The sequence below is a fragment of the Coregonus lavaretus genome (genome assembly GCF_964263955.1).
Source record: "Coregonus lavaretus genome assembly, contig: SUPER_35_unloc_1, whole genome shotgun sequence".
Classification (NCBI taxonomy): domain Eukaryota; kingdom Metazoa; phylum Chordata; class Actinopteri; order Salmoniformes; family Salmonidae; genus Coregonus; species Coregonus lavaretus.
This window is the reverse complement of record NW_028167181.1, coordinates 2052464-2074761: the sequence shown is the minus strand read 5'-3', so window position 1 is coordinate 2074761 and position 22298 is coordinate 2052464. Positions and strand designations below refer to the sequence as shown.

At 45.2% G+C, this 22298-nt stretch overlaps 2 protein-coding genes across 3 annotated transcripts in view; one reads left to right on the top strand and one right to left on the bottom strand.

Moving 5' to 3' along the window:
- Positions 1-22298, bottom strand: part of tmem154 (transmembrane protein 154) — a 633868-nt gene that overhangs the window by 1958 nt on the left and 609612 nt on the right. The window lies entirely within an intron of this gene.
- Positions 600-22298, top strand: part of fhip1aa (FHF complex subunit HOOK interacting protein 1Aa) — a 44100-nt gene continuing 22401 nt past the window's right edge. Inside the window, exons 1-2 of the mRNA XM_084188629.1 lie at positions 600-871; positions 16169-16277. The gene's annotated coding sequence lies outside the window, so the exon portion shown is untranslated. The remainder of the gene's footprint in view (positions 872-16168; positions 16278-22298) is intronic.

Here is a 22298-nt window from a genome sequence, read left to right as displayed (position 1 = left end):
GAAAAAGAAAATGAAATTATACATGTGTGTATATACTTTTCACAATACACAATGTGCAAATAAACGTATTCTAAAATGCCAATTCCTCACCCGCTATGAGAAGGCTACTTAGGCTGCCATCGACCAAGAACACAGGATGACCTCGTGTTTACACCAGAGACTAATAACATGGCAATTAGCCATACATACACAGTGCTGCTCCAACTCGGCCCCTGTGACTAGAATGGCAGCTGGCATAGAGCTCCTTAAAACAGGTGACACTGTTAATAGGCCTGTTCAGTCATGGTTGTTGATCTCCTAACAGGACTTGGGTGAACATAGTTGTCTCTGTTTATATGGTTTTACATTGCCATTCAATTATTATTGTTTAGGATGGAATAGCCTAGTCCTTTGACAATATGGGCTAGGTAGGATAAAAAAGAGGTGTTGAAATACAGGGCTAAAATCCTTGTTTTGTATAGAAAACAATTGTGTGAAGGGCAATCATTCACAGTGCATTGACTTCTCTCACTGCTCTCACGTTCACAAACTGTGCGGTGGACACAAAGAGGGAGGAGCCTAAGCTTAACGCGCTCGCGACGCTCACCTAGGTATACAGTACGTACAGTAAGCAGTCTCGAACTGACTGGTTGGTGACCTTGTTAGCTAAGCAGCTTATACCTTTACTTTTCTAATAGAAAGCGACATTAAACCAAGGAAATTGAACAACGTTCTGCTGGAGAATTAGTGCTTTTCAAGAGGGTTATGTACTTTGGTGTTGGAAAGACGCTCATAGGAAAGTAGGGTAAAAGGTTGCTTTCGCTCCGCATCTTGAAGCTGTGCGGTGTTGTTACACGAAGTCGGCTATTTGCACTTCTGAGACTCAGCTACGGTACGATATTTCAGTTGGTTTTCTTACACATAAATACACTACAACTAATGTATTGTTTGTAAATTGCGGATTTTAGAAAAGTAAATAACTTGACAAGACATTGTTCATGTATTTTGCTGCTTGACATGTCAAGTGACAGGGACTCTGACACAGTCAAGGCATAATGTGACACGTTTACATTTCGGTTGTTATCATGGGGTTGTCTTTTTTAAAAACATTTATGTCAGAGTGACTAGTCAACTGAGTCCTGGGCACATTTGGGGGACTTGCCATTTCTCAGAACAAGTTGAAAAGTATCTGTCTATACGGCTTGATTCTTGCAAATGCCTGGACACAATCTTTCACCTTTCATTCACCTTTATTGTGCCTCACGTGACATTTTGCAAACCTTTATTGCTGAAGTTATCCACATGTTAATGCTGTGGGGCCCAGGCTAATGTGTTTAGTCAGAGCCAAGAACACAAAGTACATTTGGCATCTACTGTAACTGTATACATAATTATTTGTAGCCTACTATATGCTATTCATTCTGCAGAGGTTAACAGATAAGTGACACACACACACACACACACACACACACACACACACACACACACACACACACACACACACACACACACACACACACACACACACACCTCTTCCAACTTCAGCATACTTGGAAAACAAAACATGGTAGAATGAAGAGGGTATTTTTTAAATGATTTTTGGACAGGACTGGTACTCTAATCATCTTTCCATGATGAAGAGGTCAGGGTATTGGGTTACTACCTCATGGGATCACATTCAAACAGACACCATCAATGTTTCATGGTTGACCATATTTTATTTACAGTCTGGTTGGGTGTGGACCATCCTTTATACCTCAATGGTGTGGACCATTCCTATACAGGGATTGTTTTACATCAAAGTTGTTATAGGAAAATCAGTGTTGATGCAAATTGATTTGAACACAAGTCAAAACTGTTTGCTATATGCAGTGTATTTGAAGTGAACAGTTTCAGGATTTTTTTTATGATGCTTTGGTGATTTCAAACTGTCAGCACACTCACTGTGGAAGTTGGGTTGGCATTGGCTCTAGAAAATACACACAGAGGGCAAAGCTTTTCGAAGTCCTTTCATTTCATTTACTCCTGGGAACTCTCAGTGGATGTTACAGACAGTGTTTAATTCCAGCACACTGACTAAATTGACCTGATTTCCCGCTCAAGTGTTGTTTCTGTATAATAGTAGGAAGAGTTGATACCAGGCTCAGTTGTCCTGATTACTGTATATATGAGGGTTGATGTCATGAAAAGTACAGTATGTGCTGAATAACTAGGCTAATCTGAATTGTGAACTTGTAATTAGGATTTTACAGTATGTAGCATCTGTTTGTGTACTTGTGTTTACATCTGCATGCATTTTCCATGTGGATTTCCAGCCCAATGAGAATGGCACTCTGTTCCTACACACACACACAACCTAAAGAGAGAAGGTAGTGAGGTCTTCTTGACCAGTGGAGGCTGGTAGGAGGAGCTATAGGAGGGCGGGCTCATTATAATGACTGGAATGGAATAAATGGAACACATCAAACACATGTAAACCACATGTTTGACTTTGTTCCATTGATTCCATTCCAGCCATTCCAATGAGCCCGTCCTCCTATAGCTCCTCCCACCAGCCTCCACTGCACTTGACACACACCTCACCTTCATATGGCACAGCTTTAAGATGCTCTGCCTTGTGATCTTTAACCACACAGACTAGTGAGGTCATATCCCACAAGCCTCATCGCTCCAACTGAGGCACCTTGCATTGAGAGAGGGCTATGATATAGGGCCTATACCCTACGTAAACAAATAATTCATAGCACCATGTCAACATAGCAGGGGACTGAGACTTTATATAGCAAGAAATTGGCTTTGTAACACGTGAATGCACTGGAAAAGTAAGGAGTTTTTCTGCTAAGTTACCACATGTGTATGATCAGGTCAGGTGAGGAGGCAATGTGGAGGGTTGTCCCTTTAAATCTCTGACATGCATGTCAATGGAGCATTACACAGGGCCAGCTGGTTTAATTTCACATAGTGGAATGTCTGGTTCGACCACTTCGGTCTACAGTGAGACCTGAAGGGCTAACCCAAGCTATTCTCAGACGGTCATGTAAGATCAGAGTGTAGTCAGGGATCTATGCTGAACTTGTATTACAAGGTGCACGCGTGTGCCTAAGTTGAAAAATATAGGCGCACACAAAGACATTTAGGAGCACAATGACAGTTATTTGCTAGAATCCTTAATTTTTCTAGGCTCACTGGTGCTCCTAAATAAAAATTCCAGGTCGCACAGCAAAATATTTAGACGCATATGCGAGTAAAATGGTCGCACTGTAGAGCCCTGGTAATGGTGAGACTAGTGAATTATCATCGCAGGTTAGTTCATCTGGGAATGGCATGAGATCACAGTACACACGCATACACATACACACGTACAGAACAAAGTTATACCCTATGGATTATACGGTTGAAGATAGGAGACATAACTCCATACAGGATAGGACGGAGTATCATGTAACACTGTTTACCCAGGGCACTGAGGTACAAATATAATCGTGTACTCATCAACTCCAATTGACTATTTATAACATATGGTACGACACTTCATAAGATATGTGTGTGTCAGTGAACAGTTGGTGTTCTCTCTACGTCATGGGTGGTTGTCAATCAGATGGCACAAGCAGCTGAGAGTGCTTCTAACTAGTGATCCTTGAGTTTGAGGTCCTTCCGATTAACCTGACAGGCTGTTGTTAACATTGCAGAATATGCTGCTTTTTCAACACGCACAGAGGGCATGCTCAGTTAAGTTTGTTTTGAAAAACATCTCTCTGACTAGGCCAGGGAACAAACTGACCAGCCATGCAGGGCAGCATGAGGTAGCATAAAACTAGGCCACCATGTGACTGGAACAGGGAAGGAACAGGTGTCTGGGACAGTCACCATGCCAACAGCTGTGGCTGTGACAACTCACTGGCCCACTGACCGACCTGTCTCCCTTTCTCCCAGTTTCTCACCCTGGCCATGGACTCAGCCCGGCTCAGGCTTAGCACTGTCCCATGTTTGGGATTACACCCCCCTTACCACCCTCCCAGCCCCGTCTGGCGACCCCAGTGAGGGGTCAGTGAGAACAAGGGAGCCGTGTAGAGAGGGCCACTTGCTGGAGTTATTAACATGTTGTTAACATAGTCTTAACCTAATCCGCTGGGGATGACTGACTGTCGCCTATATCTCTGAACCTTAATACAACTGTTATGCAACTTTTGAACTGAAATTCTCCACTAAGTACCTGTATTATCTACTGTTGATTGAACTGAAAGTCTCCTCTAAGTAACTCTATTATCTACTGTTGATTGAACTGAAAGTCTCCTCTAAGTAACTCTATTATCTACTGTTGATTGAACTGAAAGTCTCCACTAAGTAAAGGGAAAGGGGGATACCTCGTAAGTTTCACAACTGAATGCATTCAACCAAAATATGTCTTCCGCATTTAACCCAACCCCTCTGAATCAGAGAGGTGCGGGGGGCTGCCTTGATCGACATCCATGTCATCGGCACCCGGGGAGCAGTTGTTGGGGGTTAACTGCTTTGCTCAAGGGCAGAACGCCAGATTTTTCCACCTTAACGGCTCAGGGATTCGAACCAGCGATCTTTCGGTTAAGTACCTCTTATTGTCTACTGTTGATTACCACTTATTGAGAATAATTAAGAAGCTGTCAAGCTTTTTAGTGTGTTTGTCTCCTATTTGACATGGCGTATTCCTAAAAGGTAGATTTTTCCTTCTCTCAGGTAACTACAGTCACGTTTACTTGTACCTGTGTTTACTTTTTTCTTGAATTTGCTTCTCTTTTGACTAAGCTAAGTTACAGACACCATAGCTTGTTTTTGTCTCAGGATACATCACAAATTGCAGGTCCAACGACCTAAAATGACCTCCAACGACCTAAAGCATACTCTCCATCTATAGAACAGCATGGTGTCTAATGGGGAGACTGACTGGAGAGGGAAGATTCATATCATAACACTACGGCAGTTCAAAAACAGGCGCAACAGCAGTAATGTGCCTTGTTGAGTCCAAACCTCTTAACTCCTTCTCTGATCTGATCTGGTTAATGACATGATGAGAGCGTGGCGAGGCCTAGCGCTATCCATCCCTTCTGATAACGGCTCTACCAACATCACAGCCATGCTATGCTAGTCATCCCTGCATCTCTGCTGCTACCAGACTCTTATTTACTATTGCTAATACTGCACAATTTAAACACATGGCCCCCAATCCCCCCTTCCCCCATAACACATGTAAATATTGTTATATAGATTGTACCTTCCTGTATTATACTTATGCTAAAATGTTTATTCTATTCTACTGAGCCATTTACTTTATTTTCGTATTCTTATCTTTTATTATTTCTTATTGTTGTTGCATTGTTGAGAAGGAACCTGCAAGTAAGCATTTGATTGGACAGTGTAGTGTAAACAATGTGTATCCTTTACATAAGACTAATAAAACTTGAAACTTCTTCCTCCATTTCTCCATTAATTTCTCCCTCCATCCCTCCACCTCGTCATCCCTCTATCCCCCCGCTGTCTCTCATTCATGCAAACACTCAACCCTTTCATCTCCTTTTGGCGAGGCAGCATGCAAACAAGTTACAGAGGAAGCAGCAGCAGAGATATAGATGGATGTGCCCACACTAAACAAACTCCTATCTCAGAAAGAGCCCATTGTCCTTTGGGAATAGGTCAGGGGCTTATCCATGTTGCCATCAGAGATCGACCTACTCCCCTCCTGACTCCTGGGCTTTGTTCTGTACAGCTACATGGGGATAACGTCTGTGGAAAAGTATGTGGAAGTTCTGCTACAATGGTACTGTTCTACTGAAAATGTGCACGCGCGCGCACACACACACAGTATTATTTAACTAACCATATAACCATTCAAAATCCTATTTTTCATAACCCCTAACCTTAACCCCAAAACCTAATCTTAACCCTAACTCCTAACCCTAACCCGAAACCTAATTCTAGCACTAATTCTACCTTAACCCTAAACCTCCTAGAAATAGCATTTGACCTTGTGGGGACTAACAAAATGTCCCCAGTTGGTCAAATTTCTGCTCATTTACTATTCTTGTGGGGACCCCACAAGTAGAGTTACACACACACACACACACACACACACACACACACACACACACACACACACACACACACACACACAAACACACACACACACTGCAAGAATCACTTCACTCACTCCCTGGATCACTGACAAGCTAACCTGCACTTGAAGGTTGTCTTTTGTACCGTTGTCTCCTGTGTTGTGTCTACTGCTCACCTGTCTCAGTATTATTGAACCATTCTAACTGGCCTTATCTCACTGTAGCAGGCTGTGCAGCTCTCTGTATCCCTGTCTCAGAGTCTCATGGCAGTCATTATTACACAGTGGCTCAAGGGATTGTTTTAGCCACTCTAAATGCAGGCAGCATGTTGCTATGCCATTATGTGCAGTACCCAATGCTGTGGGCAAGAGAACGCTGGGTGTCTCAGCCTGGGTATGTATTTCATAATATGTGTTGATCCTCTGGGGTGTTTGGCACTACTCCACTCAGCTTGTTGACCTTTCCCTGTTTACCAGTCTCTCCCTTCCCCCCGGGCCTCCTCACCCTCCCTCCCTCCCTCCCTCCCTCCCTCCCTCCCTCCCTCCCTCCCTCTCTCCCTCCCTCCCTCCCTCCCTCCCTATCAGGTAATGAGGAGGTGAGCTGGTGTGTTTGAACATGTTAATCAACCTCCTCCACTGAGCCCAGAGGTGGGAACACTGACTAAACGCAGCACGTGTTCACGTGTTGAGCACCAACCTCAGCCAACCTACACCTCAGCCTATAACCTTCAGCTGGCCTTTAACACATAATCACAGTCCTATCTGATAAGGTCCTAACTTTATGGGTTTTACACTGTTGTATTCTGTTGTTAATGGGCACACCTGTTGAGTCCCTTCATGATGATGTTTCATTTCAGAAATACGACTGACTGTTATGTATTGTAAGTTGCCTCGAAGAATGATGTGTTGATTGATACTCCGTTTTAATGTAAGCCAACACAGACGAGTTTCAGAGAAGTTTATATTTGTAATGTTAGGAGCGTTCCTAGTCTGAATGCAGTAGGCCTAACTGCTTCTCATAGCGACTAACTGTAGTCCAGAGAGGGGTCAATGTCCCCTCGGCTACGGGATAATGGACGCCTAGATAAGACTATGGATGGGGTCCTCCAATTGTGAATATATGTGTTGCTCATTGGAGAAGGGGACAGATAGACTATAAATAGCCAGGCTCTCCCTCTGAGGCCCCAGTGTGGCCCACCTGTAAATATTTCAACAAGGTACCGTCACTTTAATGGGGCCTTATATCACCAGGGTTGCCATGGCCACCAAGCCACTGTAAATGTCCTCTGTCTATCACCCATTCGCCTATCACCGGTGGGAGAAGAGAGAGGAGGGCCAGTGACAGAGCCCATTCGTCCTGGCCAAACCCTATTGTTGGTCCATTCGTCCTGGACCAGGCACCGCCATTGGTTCATTTGTCCTGGACCAGGCCCTGCCATTGGTCCATTCGTCCTGGACCAGGCCCTGCCATTGGCCAGGACATATGGGCTCTGTTTGAAGAGGACAGTTGCTCTTCCTGATAGGACTTAATGACTCACATCAATCACATAGTCCAGAGGCACAGGCTTTGTGAGTGGGAGTGTGGTGGACTAATGCATTGGTTGGTGGTTCAATTGACAGTATTGAAAAATGCCATGTATACATTTGCTAATTTAAGAAGCTCGTTCAGACTACTAATTTATATTGCGGAAAAAGAGAGTTCTCATTGCTGGGTGGGTGTAACAATATGTGTACCTAGAGTTCATTAGAGTTAAATGTCTGGCCCCAGAGGTAAGAATCATGCACAGCAACATGTTCAGCAAGTGTGAAAAAAGCCAGTGTACTGCAAGTTAGGACAGCCTTGTGAGTGCTACTGTAGGTGTGGCTGGCTGTATCATGACCTCGCCCTAGTGTGTGGAACACCTGCAGAGAGGGAGACGCCTTTACATCTCACAGCTTTAGAAACCAGAGCCGCTCTCAGTCACCAGAACCACTCTGTCAGAATACACCACACACACACACACACACACACACACACACACACACACACACACACACACACACACACACACACACACACACACACACACACACACACATTGATGCTTACAAAACCTCTGTCTTTAAGCAAACATTCTATCCTCTATCGCTCCTGTCATCGTTGGCTCTGCACGTGTTATCTCCTGTGAAAATCCCTTCCTCTTGTTACCTGTGAAGCCTCTCTCTCTCCCAGCTCATCCATTGAATAACACGTTCAAAAGATGACGTAGCGAGATAGACCTCACTTCACTTTCTATAGCTTTATCTAAATGGGTATACCTTTTTTTATTTTATTTAACCTTTATTTAACTAGGCAAGTCAGCTAAGAACAAATTCTTATTTACAATGACGGCCTACACTGGCCAAACCCAGACGACGCTGGGCCAATTGTGCGCTGCCCTATGGGACTCCCAATCACAGCCGGTTGTAATACAGCCTGGAATCGAACCAGGGGGTCTGTAGTGACACTGAGATGCAGTGCCTCAGACCGCTGCACCACTCGGGAGCCCAGTTAGCTAGGTCTCTCTACCTAACCCAGACTAGGACCTGTTGCTCTGTGTATAGTCAACCAGTAACCACCTTCACAAAGACGCATGACGTAGTGTGAAGAGAATGTTCTTTTAATCTGGTAGAATTCACTGTTGAGGAAGAGAATCGGCTTTTCATCTAGTAGAATTCACTGTTGAACTTCAGTTCAAACCATTATAGTTTCAGGTGGAGCTATAGTGTATCAAATTCAGTTATTCCTGTCTCTGTGTAGAAACCCTATTGTTCAGAAGCTACCTCTCCTAATTCCCTGTACACATACTGATGAGCCCAACACTTTTGCTGTAATCAGGAGAAGATGATTTTAGCTGCAGGGGGTCTGGAACCTGGTAAAGATGCCAACCACGGCCATTTTGGGGATGCTGTGTGGTGTAGACGTACATGGCATGCTCTGGGTGAATAGGGATGTAGGCTACTGTGATATTGCTGTGTCTTTTGTCTTTTGTACTTTCATTACTCAGGAGACGCTTATACACATTCAGTGACTGTTATAGCATTTATAGCATAGGCCTATGTCATAGCATTGTTATGTCAAGAGGACATAAGCAAATGCCAATGCAGTGACACAATGCTAACTAACACAATGTTGACAAAGAACACTGTTAGCAGGTCAGTGTCTTCCAATCTAACAGGTTCTTAAAATGAGTTTAACAGTAGCATGGGGAATGTGTTGTTGCTCTCTCTCTCTCTCTGTCCCTCTCTTTATTTCTCTGTCTCTTAATTTCTCTCTCTCTCTCTCTCTCTCTCTCTCTCTCTCTCTCTCTCTCTCTCTCTCTCTCTCTCTCTCTCTCTCTCTCTCTCTCTCTCTCTCTCTCTCTCTCTCTCTCTGTCCCTCTCTTTATTTCTCTGTCTCTTAATTTCTCTCTCTCTCTCTCTAGCTCAATTCAATTCAATTCAATTTAAGGGCTTTATTGGCATGGGAAACATATGTTAACATTGCCAAAGAAAGTTAAGTAGTTAATAAACAAAAGTGAAATAAACAATACAAATTAACAGTAAACATTACGCTCACAAAAGTTCCAAAAGAATAAAGACATTTCAAATGTCATATTATGTGCAAATAGTTACAAAAGGGAAAATAAATAAACATAAAAATGGGTTGTATTTACAATGGTGTTTGTTCTTCACTGGTTACCCTTTTCTTGTGGCAACAGGTCACAAATATTGCTGCTGTGATGGCACACTGTGGTATTTCACCCAATAGATATGGGATTTTATCAAAATTGGGTTTGTTTTCGAATTCTTTGTGGATCTGTGTAATCTGAGGGAAATATGTGTCTCTAATATGGTCATACATTTGGCAGGAGGTTAGGAAGTGCTGCTCAGTTTCCACCTCTTTTTGTGTGCAGTGTACACTCTTGAGAGCCAGGTCTGCCTACGGCGGCCTTTCTCAATAGCAAGGCAATGCTCACTGAGTCTGTACATACAGTACCAGTCAAAAGTTTGGACGCAACTACTCATTCAAGGGTTTTTCTTTATTTTTACTATTTTCTACATTGTAGAATAATAGTGAAGACATCAAAACTATGAAATAACACATATGGAATCATGTAGTAACCAAATAAGTGTTAAAAGCGTGCAAAGCTGTCATCAAGGCAAATATATTTGGATTTGTTTAACACTTTTTTGGTTACTACATGATTCCAAATGTGTTATTTCATAGTTTTGATGTCTTCACTATTATTCTCCAATGTAGAAAATAGTAAAAATAAAGAAAAACCCTGGAGTGAGTAGGTGTGTCCAAACGTTTGACTGGTACTGTAAGCAAAGCTTTCCTTAAATTTGGGTCAGTCACAGTGGTCATTCTGCTACTGTGTACTCTCTGTTTAGGGCCAAATAGCATTCTAGTTTGCTCTGTTTTTTTGTTAATTCTTTCCAATGTGCCAAGTAATTATCTTTTTGTCTTCTCATGATTTGGTTGGGTCTAATTGTGTTGCTGTCCTGGGGCTGTGTGGGGTCTGTTTGTGTTTGCGAACAGAGCCCCAGGACCAGCTTGCTTAGGGGACTCTTCTCCAGGTTCATCTCTCTGTAGGTGATGGCTTTGTTATGGAAGGTTTGGGAATCGCTTCCTTTTAGGTGGCTGTAGAATTTAACGTCTCTTTTCTGGATTTTGATAATTAGCGGGTATTGGCCTAATTCTGCTCTGCATGCATTATTTGGTGTTTAACATATTTTTGCAGAATTCTGCATTCAGTCTCAATTTGGTGTTTGCCCCATTTTGTGAATTATTGGTTGGTGAGTGGACCCCAGACCTCACAACCATAAAGGGCAATGGGTTCTATAACTGATTCAAGTATTTTAGCCAGATCCTAATCGGTATGTCGAATTTTATGTTCCTTTTGATGGCATAGAAGGCCCTTCGTGCCTTGTCTCTCAGATCGTTCACAGCTTTGTGGAAGTTACCTGTGGCGCTGATGTTTAGGCCGAGGTATGTATAGTTTTTTGTGTGCTCTAGGGCAACGGTGTCTAGATGGAATTTGTATTTGTGGTCCTGGCAACTGGACCTTTTTTGGAACACCATTATTTTTCTCTTACTGAGATGTACTGTCAGGGCCCAGGTCTGACAGAATCTGTGCAGAAGATCTAGGTGCTGCTGTAGGCCCTTCTTGGTTGGGGACAGAAGCACCAGATCATCAGCAAACAGTAGACATTTGACTTCAGATTCTAGTAGGGTGAGGGCTGGGTGCTGCAGACTGTTGTAGTGCCCTCGCCAATTTGTTAATATATATGTTGAAGAGGGTGGGGCTTAAGCTACATTGTTGTTTGTGTACATGGATTTTATAATGTGGTATGTTTTTCCCCCAACACCACTTTCCATCAATTTGTATAGCAGACCCTCATGCCAAATTGGGTCAAAAGCTTTTTTGAAATCAACAAAACATGAGAGGACTTTGCCTTTGTTTTGGTCTGTTTGTTTGTCAATTAGGGTGTGCTGAGTGAATACGTGGTCTGTTGAAATTTGCTCAGTACATTGTTTTCACTGAGGAAATGTACGAGTCTGCAGTTAATGATAATGCATATGATTTTCCCAAGGTTGCTGTTGACGCATATCCCACGGTAGTTATTGGGGTCAAATTTGTCTCCACGTTTGTGGATTGGGGTGATCAGTCCTTAGTTCCAAATACTCTCTCTCTCTATCTCTCGCTCTCTCATTCTCTCTCTCCATCTCTCACTCCCGTTCTCTCTGCACTTCCTTAACAAAGTCAATATGGTGGTATGCTGCTATGTGTAATTGTACATTTAATTTATCATCAGTCTAGTTTGACTGTGGTGGCATGGCTTTAAAACACTGCTACGGTCAGGCTATTTCTTCCTCTCTTTATCATCTCTACTAGGCTTCAAATCAGGTTTGATGTTCTCCTGCTGTTCCTTTTACTCTCATTCACACAAATCTCTCTGAGGAGTTAACCTCTGCCCATAGGGGAAACCATCTCACCATGTATACTCTGAGACAAACCCTTCAGAAAATAAGATCTTGTCGTGAATGGCAGAAACCATGGTTAGAGGATGAAACTAGGTCTGTGACAGTGGGAGAGAGGGGGATGGAACTAGATTCGACAGTGCTGCTAGGTAACAGATGGGTTTTGAAATGGTTGAAGCTCCTGTAGTGGTCATATTCAGTTTCATCACCATCTAGGCTACATTGTAATCTTTCTCCTTCATCATCAGTGACTCGGATCTCTGATCTCAACCAGGCGTCTTCTCTGTGCCTGATTACAGCAGGAGGTCTGTTCCATTTCACCTCCTCCCTCCTTGTAGAATAAGTGAGCCACAAGCAGTGTGTTACTACCTACCTCCACATGATCAGTGACTCTATTGATTCATTATTGATACAGATTAGTCACTGGCTCGCTCCAAAACAGAAACAGCCTGAATGTTTACAGCGCTCCCTGCTTAAAACAGCATGCCTCTTCTTCCCTTTTCAACTCTGTTCATGTGCCTCCAAAGAGTGTGTGTGTGTGTCTGGCTCAGGGGTTCGCAACAGGGGTCCTTAGTCAACACTCCTGTTTTCAAAGGGAGATGCTGACTTCAAGACTTCTTCAGAGCTTTTTTGTTTATCCAGTCTCTGGCATTTGGGGCTATCGAGACATGTAAGCAAAACATTTGCATAATTACCTAATTTGTATAATTGGATAACGACTGTGAAACTGAGTGGAGGGGCATGCAGGGTCACGCGCTCTCCCAGAAACATTATAAATTGAGTTGTTTATTACACAGGCATCGAAAATAATAAAGGTGAATACATTCAATGTGTGACAGCAAAGCACCATCTCCTCTTTATAGAAGTGGTGCCCTATTTCAGGCTTGACAGTATGTTGCTGGGCTCTATTTTGAGCAAGTGGAACATCTCCTCTCCAGGCAGTACAGTAGTATCCTCTATGTCGTCCTCCTGCAGTGCACTATGCAGTTAGGTTACAGTATGTGAGTGTGTGTAATTTAGGTCATGTTTTTCTCATAGAAACGGCTTACTGAGGGGAGTAGCTACATTTCTGTCTTCAGTGTCTCAGGTTAGTTACTAGTTGTTGGTGTTGTCGGCAACTGGTGTGCAGTGTGGCGTCAGTGTCGAAGTCTGTAGGCGTTAATTTTCGACCCCTAATTTCCTGGGATTATAATTGGTTTTTAGAATGATCCAGTGTCAATCCCAGCCTAATTATGTATTTTTTTAAACACCAACAGTAGCTTTCTGTCACAGGAATGAAAAACTAACTTAGGATGGGTCAAAGAGGTCAACATCGCTCATCACTGACGGACTCTATTTTCGAGGTCGCTCACAGTCTGAAGACTTGGCACACTGTAGAGTTACCTATTCATGTAATAGACTGGGACTGGGAGGATATAATATGCAGGAGTGTTACGCTACAGACAGTAGGGAGCTATACAGGGACACATTAGCCGAGTAGTAAAGTTCAAAAGGGACTCAGTCATACTCAAACCATATTAAGAAGAAACCAAGATGGCCAAGATACAAAAATAATCTTCCATTTGATTCAAGGACACAGTAGTTGCCAGTGCATTGTTGTCCAGGTTAGGTAGGTTAACCACTATAAATGTACAACGCTAATCTGCCACCAGGCCTGTTTGTTCTATTGACCCCATGAGGTTGAGGACAGACTCCAGTGAGGAAATGTCTATCTGGGGAAGGTGAGGACGGATTACTGTGACATTAAGACCGAGCAGAGACGCAGCCAACTGGAGGCAACTGGAGGAACCCAACACACTGCTACTACTGTCTCTCTCTCCGCTGTATAATTGGGTGTCATGTATCTGGCCGGGACACTAAGCAGAGCACTGTAGTAGTATCCCTAAACAGCCCACTGGGTCCAGTATGTTGTGTCTTTACAACAGACTCAATGAGAAGAGTGCTTGTTAGAGGAAGAAGATGAGCTTTGAGAATGTGGTATTTCATGAGTTGTTTGTGTCCAGTTATGGGTCTTGTTGGTAGCAGTGTAGCACTATAGTGGTGCTTTTTAGTTATACAAATAAGAACTTGTTACAAATCTGTACTTGAGAGGTTTAGTTCTTTATGACTTCTCTGTATGGGAGAGTAAAGGGTGTGAGAATGAATGGAGGTGAATGGAGGTGTGGATTCCTTTAGAGCACACCCCCTCTCCTCTCTGTTTGCGTTGACCCAGCTGGACCGGGACCCCCACTTCCCCTCCATGGGTGGAGCAGGTCCCTGGAGGCGATACAGCCACAGTCTGGACAGCGGAATGGGGTTTCATGGCTCTGTGGGGGACGAACACACACCACAGCCACGCACACACACACTGAGCTCCGACTGCGGTTAGTGTTTACAATACATCATGCCGATATGATCTTCCTGGAAACATTTTAGAGTTGTCGCTACATAGTAAGTCAACTTGGACATGACTGGTATGCAGTGCATTTTGTATGGTTGTCGGTCCGGTCGAGAATGCCTAGAATGTTTTAGCTTATGTTTTATTTGACGTATGTGGACTTCAGTGATCTGGCCTCCCTCTAAGAGTGTGGTCAGTGGTCACATCGTAGAAGTAATGTCTTTCTGCGCAATGTAATATGTTGTGACAGGTTTCCCATGGTGCCTCAGTGTGGCAGTGTCAGAGAGGCCATAGCATGTTAAGGGAGGAGAGGGGGCTCATTGCTGACCAGAGACACCAATTATATCACAACTCTAATTGGAGTGGACAATAGCATGATTATTCAACAAATGATGATGAGGACATTGTTATGTTCTTTCAGAAGATGTTAGTTTGTAGTTTGGCACCGTTGTCTCCATGCTTATTTAGTGTGTGTGGTTGTGGGCGGTGCTCCCTTTCTCTCTGTGTTACTCCCTCTTTCTCTCTTTCTCTCTCTCTCTCTCTGTCTCTCTGTCTCTCTCTCTTTATCTCTCTCTCTCTCTCTCTCTCTCTCTCTCTCTCACTCTCTCTGTCTCTCTGTCTCTCTCTCTTTATCTCTCTCGCTCTCTCTCTCTCTCTCTCTCTCTCTCTCTCTCTCTCTCTCTCTCTCTCTCTCTCTCTCTGTCTCTCTCTCTCTCTCTCTCTCGTCTCTCTCTCTCTCTCTCTCTCTCTCTCTCTCTCTCTCTCTCTCTCTCTGTCTCTCTGTCTCTCTCCTTTTTTTCTATAGTTCTCTCTCTGTCTGTCTCTCTGTATGTTACTCCCCCTCTCTCTCTCCCTCCTCTATCTGTGTTACTCCCCCTCTCTCTCTCCCTCCTCTATCTGTGTTACTCCCCCTCTCTCTCTCCCTCCTCTATCTGTGTTACTCCCCCTCTCTCTCTCCCTCCTCTATCTGTGTTACTCCCCCTCTCTCTCTTCCTCCTCTATCTGTGTTACTCCCCCTCTCTCTCTTCCTCCTCTATCTGTGTTACTCCCCTCTCTCTCTCCCTCCTCTATCTGTGTTACTCCCCCTCTCTCTCTCCCTCCTCTATCTGTGTTACTCCCCCTCTCTCTCTCCCTCCTCTATCTGTGTTACTCCCCCTCTCTCTCTTCCTCCTCTATCTTTGTTACTCCCCCTCTCTCTCTTCCTCCTCTATCTGTGTTACTCCCCCTCTCTCTCTTCCTCCTCTATCTGTGTTACTCCCCCTCTCTCTCTCCCTCCTCTATCTGTGTTACTCCCCCTCTCTCTCTTCCTCCTCTATCTGTGTTACTCCCCCTCTCTCTCTTCCCCCTCTATCTGTGTTACTCCCCCTCTCTCTCTCCCTCCTCTATCTGTGTTACTCCCCCTCTCTCTCTTCCTCCTCTATCTGTGTTACTCCCCCTCTCTCTCTTCCCCCTCTCTCCAGTCAGTGGTGTTCTGAGCCTCTTACTCACATCGTCCAGTCACTTCCTCACATAGCTCTAGTCTCCACTCATTCCCCCGCTCCATACCACAGCACCAGGAACTCCACTCAGTCACACTGTCTGGCAGTGCTGCTCTCAAAGCTCCTCTGGTGTGTCAAAGTTAGACTTTTTTTCTCTCTCTCTCTCTCTCTCTCTCTCTCTCTCTCTCTCTCTCTCTCTCTCTCTCTCTCTCTCTCTCTCTCTCTCTCTCTCTCTCTCGCTCTCTCTCTCTCTCTCTCCACAGGACTGGGGTGTGCCTGGTTGTAAAGAGGATGAGGTCTTCTCTCTCCCCTTAAGGACATTCTGTATTGTCGATTCAAGAAAACAAGACGAGCAACCATGGTGAAGCAGAGGTAAGAATTTCAGCGATTTTTGTACTGGGTGACCCTGCCCCATGCATTCCTATAAGGCACTTTCCCTGTGTTAACTAAAAACAGATGTGTTTAGCTGTAGCATGAGTGTTTCAGTGTCTCTCTGTGGTTGGTTGTTAAGCCTCTCCTCTCCAAGTGGGTGGAAACCATTTAAAAATAGGTTTTACTTGGCCTTGATTGGTTGAGAGGCCGTTTGAGGGGCAGCCTTTCTGATCTCTGATTGGTCATTGTGGTCTGACGGTCTGCAGCTGCTGCTAGCAGTAGGGTTACAGTTGACCTCCTGCAATGCATGGCTGCACTTCATGTGTTGTTATTGTACTCTGTACAGTATGAGGCAGACGTCTTCAATAGAAGACATTGTCCTGGACTGTTGTTTACTGACCTGATTGATTATATGCTAGTACCTAGCAACGGCTAACTAGATATTGTGCTTTCGTTTGCATTGTTGTCAGACTGAGTAGGTAGCCCAGTTTTATGTACTGTCTAGTCAGTCCCAATTGTTAGTCTGTTATCAAGTCTTCAAAGTTTGATCTGTTGGCATGGATATAATCTGTTGAACATCGGATGTCCTCAGAATTACGCACATCCGATGTGGGCACTTGGCCAATGACACCACATAGCACTACTAGACTCTAGAATGAAAATCACAGATTCTCAGAACCACCACAGTCTCCATTCACTGTCCTCAGAGGAACGGAAACATGAGACTCTAGGAAGATAATAGAATCCAAATATCCTCCTTCCTGAGTTATAGTCCTATTTATAACTGACCTGAGCAGGGACTGGGGCGGGGAGGGAGATGGCCTGTTGTACTACACTGTGTTAGCAGATAGCCAAGCTTTTGTTTGCAGCAATGGTCCTCTTTCCTGTACAATCACCTCCTTTACAAGGGAAGCAACAAATAACCCTGGCTTGCACCTAATGTTATCTGGCTGTCACAGTCACATTATTGACTTATTGATGTCACGTTCGCTTACAGACGGGTCAGACCAAGGCACAGCGTGATATGCGTACATGTTTATTGAATATCAAACACAACGACAAAATAACAAACAAAACGAAACGTGAAGTCCAAGGCAGCACAACACAACATACCTTAACACGGAACAAGATCCCACAACCCCCTAGTGCCAATAGGCTACCTAAGTATGGTCCCCAATCAGAGACAACGAGCGACAGCTGCCTCTGATTGGGAACCACACCGGCCAACATAGATCTAGACGATCTAGATCTAAACCTAGAAAACACAACATGGACAAACACAGCAAGGAAAATACACACCCTGACTCAACATACAAGCGTCCTCTGAGTCAGGGCGTGACAGTACCCCCCCCCCAAAGGTGCGGACTCCGACCGCACAACATAAACATAACAGGGAAGGGGCCGGGTGGACATTCCGCCTCGGAGGCGGATCCGGCTCAGGGCGTGACGACCACTTACTCTCTGCCTCCCTGTTGCGCCCCTGGTCTGGTCTGGACCTCGGGGCGCTGCTTCCCCTCTCCTTCCTCCCACGAAGTACCAAGCCCTGTCTGGACCCTGGTGTGGGAGACCCCGAATCTGGAGAGGGGCTGACGTCTGGGTCTGGACTGGAGCCGCTGACCGGAGCTGGACCGGGCACCGGTGGAGCGGACTTCACAGGCTCCGGACTGGAGCCGCTGACCGGAGCTGGACTGGACCCCGGTGAAGCGGATTGCTCTGGCTCCGGAGTGGAGCAGCTGACCGGAGCTGAACTGGGCGCCGGTGGAGCGGACTGCTCTGGCTCCGGAGTGGAGCAGCTGACCGGTGCCGGACCAGGCACCGGTGGAACAGGCACGGGCCGTGCCGGACTGGACACACGCACCACTGGCTTGGTGCGAGGGGCAGGAACAGGCCGGGCCGGACTGGCGACACGCACCACTGGCTTGGTGCGAGGGGCAGGAACAGGCCGGGCCGGGCTGGCGACGCGCACCACTGGCTTGGTGCGAGGGGCAGGAACAGGCCGGGCCGGGCTGGCGACGCGCACCACTGGCTTGGTGCGAGGGGCAGGAACAGGCCGGGCCGGGCTGGCGACGCGCACCACTGGCTTGGTGCGAGGGGCAGGAACAGGCCGGGCCGGGCTGGCGACGCGCACCACTGGCTTGGTGCGAGGGACAGGAACAGGCCGGGCCGGGCTGGCGACGCGCACCACTGGCTTGGTGCGAGGGACAGGAACGGGTCGGGCCGTACAGGGAACACGCACCACTGGCTTAGTGCGGGAAGCAGGAACGGGCCGGACCGGACTGGCGACACGCACCACTTTCTTGGTGCGAGGAGCGGGACTGGGTTCCTTTATTAACCCCCGCTCCTTCTGCTGCCTAACCAGCTCCTCTCGCCGTGCCTCTACACTTTCCTTCTTCCTTATAGCCTCCTGTAGCGCCTCCCTCTGACCGAATAACTCCTGCTCCCTCTGAACCAATAGACCCCGTAACATGGTGGCCTCCTCTCCTAACCTGCAGATCCGCCCTTTAACGGCCTCCTGCTGCGTCGTCCACACCGGGTGCCCCCCCAAAAAAATGTTCTTGGGGTTGCCTCTCGGGTCTCCGTCGTCGGCACTGTTGGCGCCGTTTCTCCTCTCCTACCTGGGCATCCTCCTTTATCGCCTTCCGGTAACGGACGGCCTCCTCCTCCGTAATTCTCCCCCAACCGAGGAGGACATCTACTAATGTAACCTCCTGTTGAATTCCTGGCGTTTGCTCCTGAACACGCTGCTTGGTCCTCGTTTGGTGGGATCTTCTGTCACGTTCGCTTACAGACGGGTCAGACCAAGGCGCAGCGTGATATGCGTACATGTTTATTGAATATCAAACACAACGACAAAATAACAAAAGTCCAAGGCAGCACAACACAACATACCTTAACACGGAACAAGATCCCACAACCCCCTAGTGCCAATAGGCTACCTAAGTTTGGTCCCCAATCAGAGACAACGAGCGACAGCTGCCTCTGATTGGGAACCACACCGGCCAACATAGATCTAGATGATCTAGATCTAAACCTAGAAAACACAACATGGACAAACACAGCAAGGAAAATACACACCCTGACTCAACATACAAGCGTCCTCTGAGTCAGGGCGTGACAACTGAGCTGGTACTGTAAGGCTGGAATAGTTCTGCAATGTCTTGACGGACAAGGTCTTTTTTGTACTTTTAATCATTATTTTGGTTCCCGACTGACGAGCAATGTGAGAAATGCACAACATACCTCACTCTCTAGAAATGTGAGGGACACATATTAGCTTAGGCACTTGTAGACAGAGCTAGAACCAACAGAATCAACAGAACTTTAGGCTACAGACACAGTCAACATATTTTACATACCTAAACAGTTCCAGTTCCAGAACATTCATGGAAAGAATAGTGTTTTATTAGTTCTCGTGGGCCCACTAGCTTGTAATGCACACTCTATTGTCATGCATCATAATCTCTTCTGGTGTCACAAGACGAGTGAGTGGGTGATGGAAGTGGTGTCACTGGGACCTGTTGGAATTCACTGTGCATTGTAGCACGCTAACGAGGCGTTACCTCTGTACCTCTGTGATCCTCTGTAGCTCAGTTGCTAGAGCATGGAGTTTTCAACGCCAGCATAGTGGGTTTGATTCCTGGGACCACCCATACTTAAAAATGTATGCAAGGATGACTGTAAGTCGGTTTGAATACAGTTTTTCTCGATTGCTAAGACACATTTCTTGAAAGCTGCTCTCCTTTTCTCTTAACTGTGAACACAAAACCCAATTTTCAAGCTACATTCACAAAACCTCAGACTCTTCTTGCAAAACCAAACTTTCACCTCAAAACAGTTCAATCTGTGCTCAAAACTGAACTATGTTGTCAAATCGTGCCCCGAGTCAATCAAAATTAAAAACACTACTGAACAGTCACTAAACACTACGTAGAAAAATAGAAAACACAATGCTCAGGACATGAAGCTGGAGAAATAAATGTTTATTGTTCACTGTAGGCTAAGTGCATGTTGCAAAACAAAAAAAACCTGTGCATTTAGCACTTGTACAAAAAGACAAAACAGAAATCTTGTGCATTTACATGTAGCACTTGTAAAAACAAACAGAAATCTTATGCGTTTGCCACTTGTGTACAGTAAGCCCATGTAAAAATAAAGTACAAAAATATACAAATAAGTGCATTACTCAGCCACAGCATCATGTCTCCGTACTGGGTCAGGCCACAGGACTTCATCCACATCACAGGCCACATTTTGTCTGGCCAGGCAACGGGGGAAAAAAACCCTGGCATGCCGTATCCAGGCTTGGCATGCCTCCACACCTATGTCACCACAGGCAAGTCCCATGGCTTGCAGGAGATTTACCCTGGTGTGAGGTTGGCGTTCATATACCTTCCACCGCCATGAGGAGAAGAATTCCTCAATGGGGTTTAGGAAAGGGGAGTACGGTGGAAGGCAAAGATTGATAAAACCTTGGTTCATATTGTACCACTCTCTAACCTGGAGGGCTCTGTGAAAACTCACATTGTCCCAAACAACAACATAGATGGGATGCTCATCCTGCTGCCCTAACAAAGCATCTCGCATGTGATTGAGGAAAAAGAGGAGCTGGTGAGTGTTGTAGGGCCCCAGGTTGGCATGATGGTGGACAACCCCATGATTGCTGATGGCAGCACATAATGTGACATTGCCACCACGCTGCCCAGGAAAACCAACAATGGCCCGATGGCCAATCACATCACGGCCTCTCCTTCTCCTTTTGGTGAGATTAAACCCAGCTTCATCCATGTAGATGTATTGATGGGGTCTTTCCATTGCATCCAGTTGAAAAACCCTCTGTAGAAATAGATATAGTTTTGTAAGTGATACGGAAAAAGTGATTTAGGCCACTACAGTAAATCACTACTTAGAGTAATCAACATTGAATGTGTCTGGATATATGCCAACCTGTACATACTGGAATCTTTGCTCTTTGACTCTGTCTGAGTTGCGATCAAAGGGCACTCTGTATAGCTGTTTCATGCGCAGTCTGTTGCGCTTGAGGACACGATCAACAGTAGAGAGGCTGACACTGTTGATACCCTCAAAATTTAAATGGTCCTCAATGATCTTCTGCTGAATTTCGCTCAGTTTAATGGCATTGTTCTCACGGACCATATCAACAATTAGGGTCTCTTGGTGTGGGGAGAACATACCTGTCCTCCCACCCCCATGTGGCAGTCTTTCAATTCTACAAAAAGAGAACATGGAGTTACAAAAAATATACATGGAATACTAGGCCTACAAACAGTTAGACCAACCCTCCATTACAATACTACAGTACATTGGTACAGTGATGTACTGAAATATATATTTACTTACAGTATACTGTGGTACAGTATATAGTATGTCATACAGTAATTGCTGTCAACATTTACATACTGTACTATAATGTCAAATAAAAGGTAATTACCTGTTCTCTTCTCTAAATCTTCGGATTATGGTGGACACAGTGAATCTACTGATGTTTGGTTGTACCCTTTGTCCAGCCTCCCTCATGCTCATACCATGGACAAGAACATGGTCAATCACAGTAGCTCTGATTTCATCAGATATTACTGTTCTTTGTCTTCGCTGACCACCTCGACCACCTCGACCTCCTCTCACACGAACTCTTCCTCTCAGATTTCTATCCATTGTAGGGCCTCACAAACCAGTGCTCTCTGAACTGGCTTACTGTATATGTTCCCTCACATCATTAGCCACAAGTGTGATCAATTTTGAGTTGTTGTGTTCAAGTGGTGACACCTGTGCTCTAATTGTGTTTGACTTTTGTCACCTGTGCTCACCATTATGCAGCACGGGTGCATCACAATGAAAATGTGTTGGCAAGTTATGTCTAAACAGGTGAAAAGTGCTTATGGTTTTGCCAAAAGAGTGATTGATTCAATCAGTGGGTTCAGGCAACTGAGCATTTGGTTCAGACAATAGGGTTAGTGTTTTAGCAATTGAGAAAAACTGTAAAGCGTCTGCTAAATGGCATAT